Genomic DNA, 13,493 nt, shown 5'->3' on the forward strand with positions numbered 1-13,493 from the left:
AAACACAATCATTCATCTTCTTTTAAGAATTTAAGCCCAGTGCGCAGCCACAATCTTTGAATACAGCCCCTATTATCAATGGAAATCACAGCAGAAATCTACCAGCTATTTTCATAATTCCCAGATTTCACTCAGTTTCACACTGATAAATGTTTTGAAATTTTACACTCCATTTTCTCTCATGGTCGTTTTGCATTCTTAATCACCTCTCCAGAAACTGTGTTTCTTTAAATTAGGCATCCTAATAAAAGTGTATAAAAACATATACATGAACACACATCTTATTCTTCCTTGGCTTTTCCCTCAGCCTCTGAACCTGCAAATTTTTAATTTCTTTTTGTCACGTTGTCCATAATAACAAGACACCCGATATTCTTTCCTTTGTAACTTTCCGCAATTTCAATGGCATGATGTGTGAACTTGACTGACGGAAAGGGAATAGGATATATTTTTAAAGATTTTATTTATTTATTTGTCACAGAGAGAGAGAGAGAGAGAGAGCACAAGCAGGGGGAGAAGCAGAGGGAGAGGGAGAAGCAGGCTTTCTGCTGAACAGGATGCCCAGCTCCAGGCTCACAACCAGGACCCTGGGATCGTGAACTGAGCCAAAGGCAGACACTTAACTGACTGAGCCACCCAGACATCCCAGGGGAATAAAGTATTGTAAAGTTTATTTTATTTTTTTTAATTTCGAGATTATTAATCAAATCATTTATTTTAATTCTCAAGTTAATATTACTATTATTATTTCAGGCAAAATTATGGGTTTTTTGCAAAGTTATTGGCAAATTAACTTGAATCCTCCCAAATATTTCATGGCAATATAGTGCAGAGATAAAAGCTCTTTATCTCTGCACCGGAAGAGACAAACACTCTTCCACCTTCCCTCTGACCCCAAATCCCTATAAATGACAGGGGAGAAATAATTAAAACCTAGAACAGTGCAGGAAAGCAAGAGAGTAGAAAAAGTTCCGAGGCATTTCTGAGAGACGAATAGGTAGGACTGGCTGAGGGAAAAGCCAAGGCAAAAACACACAGGAAACGGAATGTGAAACGGAATGCTCTGCAATTTCCAAACTCAGAGAAGATGCTTGCGAGGTGGATGCTGGATGCACGGACCCTCCCTCCTGCTGCAGAGACCCTCTTCCCCATCGTCGAGGAGCAAGTCGCTGAGGCATCCGCTCCAGGCTGGAGAAGCGAGCGTAGATAGCTAAGTTGCTCCTTGCAACTGGTGTCTCTCAGGCCGAGCAAAGTGGTCCCCTCCAAAGGTATGAATGCCTAGCATGTTTCATCCAGCAACCCTTCCTGTTCCTTCTCCCCATCATGGGAGACAGACCTCGACACGTACAGTACCCAAACCCAAAACTGCCACATACAAGAGGGAAATCAGTATTATATCAGTATCACATACCAAACTTCATTATTACAATGAAACTGGAGGGAAAAATGCTTAATAGAGCAAACAAAATGAGGCTTTAATAGAAGTGAAACTATGATCCACAGGAGAACATCATCACTCTGAAAAAAGAATAGGTATTATAAAAATGTAACTTTAGATCTTAAAAGTAAAAAAAAAATGTTTTATTATTATAGTGAAACTCAATATATCTGCTGGATGATAGAATGGACACAAGGGAAGAACAAGTTAATAAGCTGATCACCCAGCCCTAAAGGCAGCGCAACACAATGAATGGGTGGGAAATATGACATAAACGTTGAGGTTTGAGAGGGGTTCCTGGGTGGCTCCGCTGGTTAAGCATGTTGGTTTCCTCTCAGGTCATGATCTCGCAGTCGTGAGATCGAGCCCTGCATCGGCTCCACACTCAACACAGAGTCTGCCTGAAATTCTCTCTCTCCTTTTCCCTCTGCCTCTCCCCACTGCCCCCTCTCTCCCCCATCTCTCTCAAATAAATAAATCTTAAAAAAAAAAAAAAAGAATCCCAGGCGCCCCCAAGATTTTATTTTTAAGCAACCTCTACACCCAACATGGGGCTTGAATTCCCAACCCCGAGATCAAGAGTCCCATGCTCCACCAACTGAGCCAACCAGGCACCCCATGTTCTTTGTTTCAATGACAGATTACCTACAAGAACAACAGCAACAGCACCAACAAAATATCAGGTTGATAGCAAAGCTCTCATCGGCAAAAATAAATGCCAAAAGATAGCAGGAAACTATCTTTCACATACCTAAAGTAAAGAACTCAAAACCTAGAATTCTATACATAATCAATGACTGAAGAAGGAAGATAATTCAATATATATTCAAGTACAAAAAAATCAGAGTTTACTCCTCACTGACATTTGTAAAGGAACTGCTGAAGACTATGCATCAGCCGTAAAACTGATTCAAAAAATGAAGGAGGAAATTCAATGGTGAGTAAGTTCATTTGGCTAAGCTAAATGAAGTACTGAGTGTGAAAAAAAAAACAAACACCACAGTATGGGGTGCCTGGGTTACTCAGTTCGTTAAGCGTCTAACTCTTGATTTTGGCTCAGGTCATGATTTCATGGTCTTGGGATCAGGTGCCACACTCAGCAGGGAGCCTGCTTGACGATTACCTCTTTCCCTCTGCCTCTTCACCCCACCTGATTCTCTCTCTCTCTCTCTCTAAAATAAAAATAAATAAATCTTAAAAGGAAAAAAAATAACAACAGTAGTTTTCATGGATGTGTTTAAAAATCAGAAAATTCTAGATAACAATACTAGGAAAGCTGATAGCAGGATATTTCAACTTGAAATAAAAAATTACAAATATTTTCACTGCTTTTGGAAGAGAACAGTTAGTAATTAACCTTGGAACTTGTTGGAGAGGGGCACTTGGGTGGCTTAGTTGGTTAAGAGCCCAACTCTTGGTTTTAGCTCAGGTCACGATCTCAGGATCGTCAGCCGGAGCCCTAGAGTCAGACTCCCTTCTTACTCTCCTTCTTTCTCTCCTTCTGCCCCTCCCCCTGTATGCATGCTCTCTCCCCCACCAAATAAACAAATAAATCTTAAAATAAAAAGGAAGACCTTGTTGGAGAAATATAAAACTAAGATACATGTTGAAAATTTAAGAGTAACTTTTAAAACAAACCATGAGAATTAAGAAAAATGTACTACTCCAACAAAAGGAGCAAGAATAAAAGTAGAAAAAGCAAGTAGGGATAAAATCTTGGTAAAAAGATGACATAAGGTTGGACAAATTCTAAGGAAATTAATAAATTTTTGAAAATTTATCTTTAGAACACTACCCATCAAAATCTGTAGGGTCATTTATCCAGTATGTAAGTGAAAAGTCATAGTTTTATATGTACTTATTATAATACAAGAAATAGTCAACTTAAATCTGGAAAATAATTTAAAAAGTTGGAAGGATGAAATAAAAGCAAGGGTAGAAATTAAAGAAATGATGATCAAAGAATTTTAAAATAGAGTTAAACTGCAAAATCAGAACCTGCTTTTCTTAAAAGAGTAGTAAATTTAAAAAGCTTTAAAAGCCTTCCTAAGGAAAAAAGAGAATAGACACAGATTAATATTAAGAATGGGAAAAGGTTCAAAAGTACAGATAAAGAATAGATTTTTTTTAATTTTTAAAAGTGTTTGAAAATGTTATGGCAATTTAAAAATTAATGACAAACACATTTTTAGAAACATTTTCAAGCTGGCTAAAGAAGAAATTTAACACTTGATTCACCCAACACTGTCAAAGAAATTGAATTGGTTGGTAAAAATTTCCATCTCTTAAACGCACTAGACCCAGATAAGTCAGAGGAGAGATTTAACAATCTTCTAAGAAACAGGTTATTTCTGGTCTGTGGGGGAAAAGGCAGAGTAGGAGGGTCCTAAGCTTGTCTCCTCTCATGGATGCAACTAGGTAACACTCACAGCAGTGCAAATCACCCAAAAAATGACCTAAGACTTACAGAAGAAAGAGAAGATGTCACATTGAAGAAAGTTAGGAAGGATGAAGTGACAGCAGACAAAGTCTAAGAGCTAAATGGACTGTGGACATGCTTGGTGGAGAGGGAGCTGGCAGTGCAGAGAAGCATAAAAAACAGACTTTCACATTGGGTAGCCACAAATGGGGATGACAAATCCCCAAAACATTTGCCTTTGAAAGAGAGAGAGGACAAATTTCATGCATTCTTATAAATAGAGGGACTTAAAGCCTGGAATCTTAAAAACTGGCAGGCTCAGCTTTAAGAGAGCCCAAAGGGTCCAGGAAAGCAGAGTCCCCACCCTTAAAAAGACCCCATAAGGCAATCAGCAGAAACTTTGCAGGCCAGAGGGAATGACATGATATATTCAAAGTGCTGAGAGGAAAAAAGAATGCAGGTAAGAATATTCTATCCAGCAAGACTATCATTCAGAACAGAAGGAGAGACAAAGAGTTTTCCAGACAGGGGCACCTGGGTGGCTTGGTCAGCTAAGCTTCCAGCTCTTGATCTCAGCTCAGGTCTTGATCTCATGGTTATGAGTTCAAGCCCCTCATTGGACTCCATGCTGGGTGTGGACTATACTTAAAAAAAAAAAAAAAAAAAAAGAATTTCCCAGACAAACAAAAACTAAAGGAGTTCATGACCACTAAACCAGCCTTGCAAGAAATACTATAGGGGACTCTTTGAATGAGAAGGAAAGACCATAAGAGAGAATATGAAAAGTAAAAACACAAAAGCAGTAAAAATAAGTATATTTGTAAAAATCAGTCAAGAGATTCATAAAATAAAAGGATGTAGAATATGACCCCACATACCTAAAAATGTGGAGGGAGAGGAGAAAAGAATGGGTTTTAACTTAAGCAACCATCAAATCTGCTAGATGTAGATTTTATATATAAACGTAATGGTAATCACAAATCAAAAACCACTAATCGATATGCAAAAAATAAAGAGAAAGGAATCCAAGAATATCACTAAAGAAAGCCAACAAATCACGAAAGACAGCAAGAGAGGAAAAGATCAAAGAAAATCTATAGAAGCAACCATAAAGCAAGCAACAAAATGGCAATCGATATGTATCTATCAATACTTCCTTTGAATAAAAACGAGCTAAAGGCTCCAACCAAATGACATATGTGACAGACACCCAGCTGTATGCTGCCTACAAAAGACTCAATTCAGACCAAAAAACACCTGCAGATTTAAAGTGAGAAGATGGAGGAACATTTATCATACAAATGGATGTCAAAAGAAAGCCAGAGTAGTAATAGTTAAATCAGACAAAACAGACTTTATTTTTTTTTTCAGACAAAACAGACTTTAAGACAGAGATTGTAACAGACAAAGGATACTGTATAATAAAGGGGACAATCCAACAAGAGGATATAACAATTGTAAATATTTATGCACTCAAATACATAAATCCATTAATAAAAACATAAAGGAAATAATTGATAGTAATACAATAATAGTAGGGGACTTTAACACCCTCCATGCATCGATGGGTGGATAATCCAAGCAGAAAATCAACAAGGAAACAGTGGCTTTGAAAGACACACTGGAGCAGACGGATGTAACAGACATTCAGAACATTCCATCCTAAAACAGCAGAATACCACATTCTTTTCAAGTGTACACAGAACATTCTCCAGAACAGATCACACATTAGGCCACAAAATAAGTCTCAACAAATTCAAAAAAATATAAGTCATACCATGTGTCGTTTCTGACCACAATGCTATGAAACTAGAAATGAACCACAAGAAAAAATTTGGAAAGAGCACAAATACATGGAGGTCAAATTACATGCTACTAAACAATGAGTGGGTCAATGAAGAAATAAAAGAAGAAATAAAAAATTACATAGAAAAAAATGAAAATCAAAACACAATGATCCAAAATCTTTGGGATGCAGCAAAAGTGGTTCTAAGAAGGAAGTTCATAGCAATAGAGGCCTGACTCAATGAGCAGGAAAAAATCCCAAATAAACAATCTAACTTGTACCTAAAGGATCTAGAAGAAAGACAAAACAATTCAAACCCAGCAAAAGGAAGGAAATAATAAAGATCAGAATAGAAATAAATATATAGAAACTAAAAGGAACAAAAGAACAGATCAATGAAACCAGCAGCTGATTCTTTGAAACGGTCAACAAAATTAATAAACCTCTAGCCAGACTCATCAAAATAAAGAAAGAAAGAAAGAGAGAGAGAGAGAGAAAGAAACCAAATAAACAAAATCACTAATGAAAGAAATAACAATGAACACCACAGAAATACAAAGAAGTTTAACAGGGTATTATGAAAACCTACAACAAATTCAACAATCTAGAAAAAAATGGATAAATTCCTAGAAACATAAAAATAATCAAAACTGAAACAAGAAGAAATAGATAATTTGATCAGACCAATTACCAGGAGTGAAATTGAATCAATAATCAAAAAACTTCCATAAAACAAAAGGACCAGACAGCTTCACAGGCAAATTCTATCTAACATTTAAAGCAGAGTTAATACCTATTCTTCTCAAACTATTTCAAAAAATAGAAGGGAAGGAAAACTTCTAAATTCATTCTAATGAAGCCGGTATCACCCTGATACCAAAGCCAGATAAAGACACTACAAAAAAGAGAAACACAGGCCAGGATTTCTCATGAATATAGATGCGAAAGTCCTTAACAAAATATTAACAAACTGAATACAACAGTACATTAATAAAAAAAAAATCATAAGCACAATCGAGTGGGATTTATTCCCAGGATGCAAGGTGGTTCAATAGTCCCACAACAATCAACATGATGGGTCACGTCGTTGAGAGAAAGGATGAAAACCATATGATCATTTCAATAGATGCAGAAAAACCACACAACAGAGTACAACATCCATGCATGATAAAAACTCCCTAGAGAGTAGGTCTACAGGAACATAAACTCACTATAATAAAGGGCTTATGTGATATGTAGAAAACCCTAAAGACTCCACCAAAAACTACCAGAACTGATACATGAATTCAGTAAAGCTGCAGGATATAAAATCAATGTGCAGAAATCTGCCGCATTTCTGTAAGTCAAGAGTGAAACAGCTCAAGGAGAACTTAAGAAAACAATCCCATTCACATTCTAAGAATAAACTTAACCAAAGAGGTGAAAGACCTCTGAAAATTATAAAAAACAAGCAAACAAACAAACAAACACCAAACAACTGATGAAAGAAATGTAAGATGATGCAAAGAAATAAAAAGGCATTCCATGCTCATGGATTGGAAGAAAAAATATTATTATAATGTCTATACTACCCAAAGCAATCTACAGATTTAATGCAATCTCTACCAAAATATCAACAGCATTTTTCACAGAACTAGAACAAACAATCCTCAAATCTGTATGGAACCACAAAAGACCTCAAATAATCAAAGCAATCTTGAAAAAGGAAAACAAAACTTGAGGCATGACAATTTCAGATTCCAAGTTACATTATAAAGTGGTAGTAATTAAAACAGTATGGTACTGGCATAAAAATAGACACATAGATCAACGGAATAGAGTAGGAAACTCAGAAATAAATCCATAATTATATGATGAATTAATCTTCAATAAAGGAGGAATGAATATACAGTGGAGGAAATACAGTATCTTCAATAAATGGTGCTGGGAAAACTAGACAGTTACATACAAAAAAAGGAAACTGTATTACTTCTTTCCACCATCCATAAAAATAAACTCAAAATGGATTAAAGACCTAAATGTGAGACCTGAGACCATAAAAATCCTTGAAGAGAGCACAGGTAGTAACTTCTCTGACACTGGCTGTAGCAACACTTTTCTAGGTATGTCTCCTGATGCAAGGGAAATAAGAGTAAAAGTAAACTATTGGGACAACATCAAATAAAAAGCTTCTGTACAGTAAAGGAAATAATCGACAAAACTAAAAGACAACCTACAGAATGGGAGAAGATATTTGCAAATGACCTATCTGATAAAGGGTTAGTATCTGAAATATATAAAGATACATAAATATCTTTATATACGAATATATAAAGATATAAATATAAAAGATATATAAAGATAAAATATAAATAAAGATATATAAATATATATAAGATATATATATATCTTATATATATATCTTATATATATAAGATAAACATATATAAATACAAAAGATCTATAAATATAAAAATATAAATATAATAAATATAAACATATAAATATAAAGATATATAAATATAAAAATATATAAGGATACAACTCCATCCCAAAAAACAAATAATCGATTAAAAAATGGGCAGAGGACATTAACAGACATTTTTCCAAAGAAGGCATCCAGATGGCAGACAGACACATGAAAAGATGCTCATTATCATGTATCATCAGGGAAATGCAAATCAAACCACAATGAGATGTCACCTCATATCTGTCAGAATGGCTAAAATCAAAAACACAAGAAACAAGTGTTAAGAAGGACGTGGATAAAAAGGAACCTCTTGCACTGTTGGTGGGAATGCAAACTGGCGCAGCCACCGTGCAAAAGAGTATGGAGGTACCTCAAAAAAAATTAACAATAGAACTACCCTGTGACCCAGTAATTGTACTACTGGGTATTTCTCCCAAAATACAAAAACACTGATTCAGAAGGATACATGCATCCCTCCTGCTTGTTGCAGCACTGTTTACAATAGCCAAGATAAGGAACCAGCCCAATGTCTATCGACAGATGAATAGGTAAAGAAGTGATACACAGACACACATACACGCATGCACACACACACACACACACACACACATAATGGAATATTATTCAGTTATAAAAAGGAATGAAATCTTGCCATTTGCAATGACATGGATGGAGCTAGAAAGTCTAATGGTAAGCAAAGCCAAAGAAGTCCATCAGAGAAAGACAAATACCACGTGATCTCACTCATATGTGGAATTTAAGAAACAAAAACCAGTGAAGGGAAAAAAAGAGCAAGAGAGAAAGAAACCAGGAAACAGAGTCTTTCTTTTCTTTTTTTTTTAAAGATTTTATTTATTTGACAGACAGACACAGCGAGAGAGGGAACACAAGCTGGGGGAGTGGGAGAGGGAAAAGCAGACTTCCAGCCCGATGCGGGGCTCAATCCCAGGACCCTGGGATCATGACCTGAGCTGAAGGCAGACGCTTAACAACTAAGCCACCCAGGCGCCCCTAGAAATAGAGTCTTAACTCTGAGAACAAACTGATGATAACCAGAGGGGAGGTGGCGGGAGATGGGTGAAACTGGTGATGGGTATTAAAGAGTACACTTACCATGATGGAAAAATAAAATAAAGAAAAAGAAGTGGGGGGAACAGGTTACTTCTATCTCATATAAACTTCTGCAGAGAATAGAAAGAAATTTATTCTTATAAGGCTCCTATAACACTGTTACCCAAATTAGACAATAAAAGAAAATTAGAGGCCAATCTCACCTCAGCATGAATGTACTAATGCTATATAAACTTTAATAAAATGAAACTGCATTATATTCTGACATTTAGGGTTTTCAAGCATTTTTTCAAGATTAAAAAACAATAATAATACCATTTGTCACATGCGTAGAAGGAGAGACTCCCTATGTTCTTCCCAAAAGATTAACACACATGATTTGATGAAAATTTAACTCACTCATGAAAAAAATACTTTGTAGCAAACTTTCCTTACCTCCATAAAGGTATAAAACTAAAACAAACAAGAAGTCCCACTCAATGATGAAAATATTTCTAACAATTAGCCCTCATTGAATTTCATGTGTTTTAAATAATTTCACATGTTTTAAATAATTTAATCCTAAGAACCCCGATAGTAAGGTCTTATCTTCTCCATGTGACAAATGGAAATTGTGACAGAGAGAAGTTAAGTAACTTGCCCCAAATCACACAGGTAGTAAGAGGTTGAGCTGGGCAGTGAACCCAAGCGCATCAGCCTCAAAGTCCATACTTTTAACTAGGATGCCAGAATTCCTTGAAAAATATCCAAAACAGCTTCATTTCCACTGCCCGTGTGGACCACAGACTCCCGGATTGAGTGTGTATTCTGTCTAGTCCTGTTTGAGCAGAATTTATGTGGGCCCTAGAATTTGTGTCTTAGGGTCACTTTCCCCCGGGGTCCCCACATCCATTTCAGCTTTAGAGTCATTCTCAGCAGATTCCTGAACAGAATCTGCTCTTCATGCTCCTGAAGTCTATGCCCCTTGGGGCCTATAATGAGGTTCAATACTTCTGCCATGTTCTCTCCCCCAAAAAACTAACCTTAATTGGCTTTTGGATTTTCTATAGTCTTAAGAAGTTACTTGACTTCAATGGGATGCAGAAGATCTTCCCTTTCTCACGTTGTTTTCTGTGGTAGAGATCTATGACAAAGCTCTTCCAGGCTACATTTCCCCTACTCTTTTAAGAAGGTTCCCTTAATTTTACAAATCTTATCCTGCCCCTCACAGTGATCCCTTTCCTTATCAAAAACCTGTCAGCAGCCCTGTTGGGTGGGACTGAGTGTTCTCCCTTCATTATTTCCCCTTGGTTTAGGGCTCAGACATTGCTTTGTTAACATAGTCTTCTATTTTTGTTTTAGGAAGGTTCCCACAGGACAGAAATATAAAGCCAAGGAGTTACTGAATGATCAAAACCACCCACTGTTTACCGAATCTTGCCCACCTTTGCCTCCATTGGAAAACTTCATACTCACCCAGTAGCCACCCGGCCCAGGTCAATCAATTTGGTCCCTCCTAGTTCCTTGTAGTACTTCTCCTCTTTCCTGTGCTTCTCTTTGGAGAAGATTTAACTCAAGAAATTCTTGGTCCCCTAGGACTCAGGAGATACAAAAATCTTTACCTAAATAACTTTATCACTTCGAGACTGACAATAATATGTGAAAGGGTCTAATTTAACCGTCCTTGTTCTAGACTGAAAAGTCTGTTCAGATGTTTTGTAGCCACTCTGACTAGCTCTCCTGCTCTTCAAGGGAAAATCTCCAAGGGCACTTGCAGTTACTCAGTTATCTCCTGGATTTGTGCTCCCTCTGGGAGCATTAGTCCGGTTTCCTCTGTTCCATTTTTCAAGACTCTAGTCACTCTCTCTAACCTATTAATTTTTAATTATTCCCTGCCCCTTTAAAGTCCCCGGTCAAGTCTGGTTATTGTTGCTGTATTTTCCTTTCTGTATGTTGAGTGTGGCCTTCAAGATCGCTACTTCCCTGTTCTAATTTGTTCTCCCAAATTCCAACAATTCCTTTAAGGAAATCTCTATTTTTCTTTCTCTCAAGCATTCTCCAGCCTGTCTTCTGCTATTTCCCGAGCCATGTTTTGGGGCATCACTATACTAAAGAAAATGAGAGATTCACCTTATTATATAAAAAGAAATTTAATGATAAAGGAACTACTTCAAAAAGTTTTACCATCAGCATTGTGAACCCCAAGTCCATAAAGACCTGAGTTCTCTTGCTTCCAAGAAGGCAAATCCCAAATGCATAAGTACTTATCAACCTTCTGTTTGTGTCACAGTTGCTCATGTCCCATGGGACCAAATAAGTCACATGGCCAGTGTGGGAGGGAACCACAAAATTCATAAATGCTGGGAGCCATGATTCATTGGAGACCATTAGTATAAAAGCCTACCACTCTACCATTATGTGTACATGCATTTTAACCATATGTTTCTTGGGGTGCCTGGGTCACTCTGCCAGTTAAGTGTCTTCTCTTGATTTTGGCTCAGGTCATGATCTCAGGGTTGTGTGATGGAGCCCCAAGTCAGGCTCCACACTAGGCATGGAGCGTACCTGGGATTCTCTCTCCCTCTTCTTCTGTTCCTTCTCTCTCTCTCACTTTCTCTCTCTCACACACACACACACACACAAAGAAAATTTTTTTCTTCCCCAACACTACATTCATGATCAGTTCTTGCTGCTGTCGCTTTTCAGTTTCTTAACTATTCATCTCTCAGTTTTACAGCCTCTCCTCAATGGCCAATCAATTTTTTAAACCTTTAGATTTCAATCTAGAAAAGGAAAATTGAGTGACTTCATGACACTCGGTGATGGATTATTATGCGAGTTAGGAGGAAAGCTCTACTGTTTTAATTTCAACAAGGAGCAAAGGAAAAGGTAAAAGGCTTAAGAGAGGGCAGCGCAAAAGTCGCAAAATGATACCTGGTGCTTCAACACAGGCATCTGAGCAGACCTCCAGCATCTACAGAATACATTTCAGCCATTATTATTTCTGCCATTTTTGAATTTTATAATTTCTAGAGCTGTGGAAAGACAAGCAGTAGCACCTAAGTTATGACTAACATGAGAGTGTCCTCTGAACAACAAAAACAAGACGTCCTCCTTGTCTCTGAGGAGCTCATACTCAAGTGCAGGAAACAGAGTAACCAGTAACTAAAATACACAGTTAAAAGAGAAGCATCTTATGCATAGTAATGGGCAAAAATGTTTTTGAAATAAAAAATAAAAAATAATGGGCAACTGCCCTTTATTTATACCAAACTCAGTTTGGCTAACCTGAGAGAATGAGACTTACAAAAGGAGAAACGGGGCAAGAGAAAAAAATGGGACACGGGGGCTGCTTGAAAGGACTGGGGAACAGAAGGAAATGGTATCCACATAGCGATAAGAGATAAAGAAAAGGTAATGCTTTGCCTGTTTAATTTTACCTAGACTGAAGATGGATAAGAAATAGACTAGATAAAATTTTAAGTCCTAAACTGTATTCTTGAATTCCCAATACCCACCCCCTTCTCATCCAGAAGGCATTTTACAAAGTATGGAGAATCCAATCCTGACAAAGTAGACACCATTCTCAGATTAAAGGCCAGAGTGTTGTGTGAATTGAGAGGAAGCAACTTAAGAGACTTGTCACTTAAGCCATGTGACTTCTAGGCCATGTGCTGGCTGTACTGGATATAGTCTAGAGCTCCAAAACCAATATGAAAAGCTTTCACAACTCAAATATAGCAGATGAGCTCATTTTAAAAATGTCAAATTCCTTTTGTGGAATGATACAGAAAAACTGGTGGGGAATAACTATTAGTGATATTTTTTATTGACCTTCTAAACCCACACAAACATTAGTAATCTACATAACTAGATTAGTGAAATTAAATAATCTAGAATTAATAAACTAGAATGAAGAAACTCAATAAAATCAAATCTCGAGGTACATATTTTTCTATAGAATTTAGTACTTCACGGTGGCTGATTTATGAGCAATTGTAGAAGTTTAGGGTTGTGTTTTGAGAATGAAAAAAAAAAAAAACCACGCTGATGTTGTGCTAAAGAACTACCATAAAGATGGGCAGTAAAAGGCCCTAGTTTTGCACATTACAGAGTACTTGTGAACACCCTCCCTCTAACATTTCATCCTCAATGTTTAGGACAAGAACTGAGCCATTCTTGCCATAATATAGATATGGTTTAACAAATGGAATTCCCAAATCAGTTCCCCCATTTTTTTAATGTGATACAGATGCCATTAGATTTATACCACACCAATGATAAACTCAAGATATAGCTATAACTAGGACTTGCAACAAGCAGACGAAGAAGAGGAACCCTCCTCCCATTT

This window comes from Martes martes, assembly GCF_963455335.1.
Source record: "Martes martes genome assembly, chromosome: 8".
NCBI classification, from domain to species: domain Eukaryota; kingdom Metazoa; phylum Chordata; class Mammalia; order Carnivora; family Mustelidae; genus Martes; species Martes martes.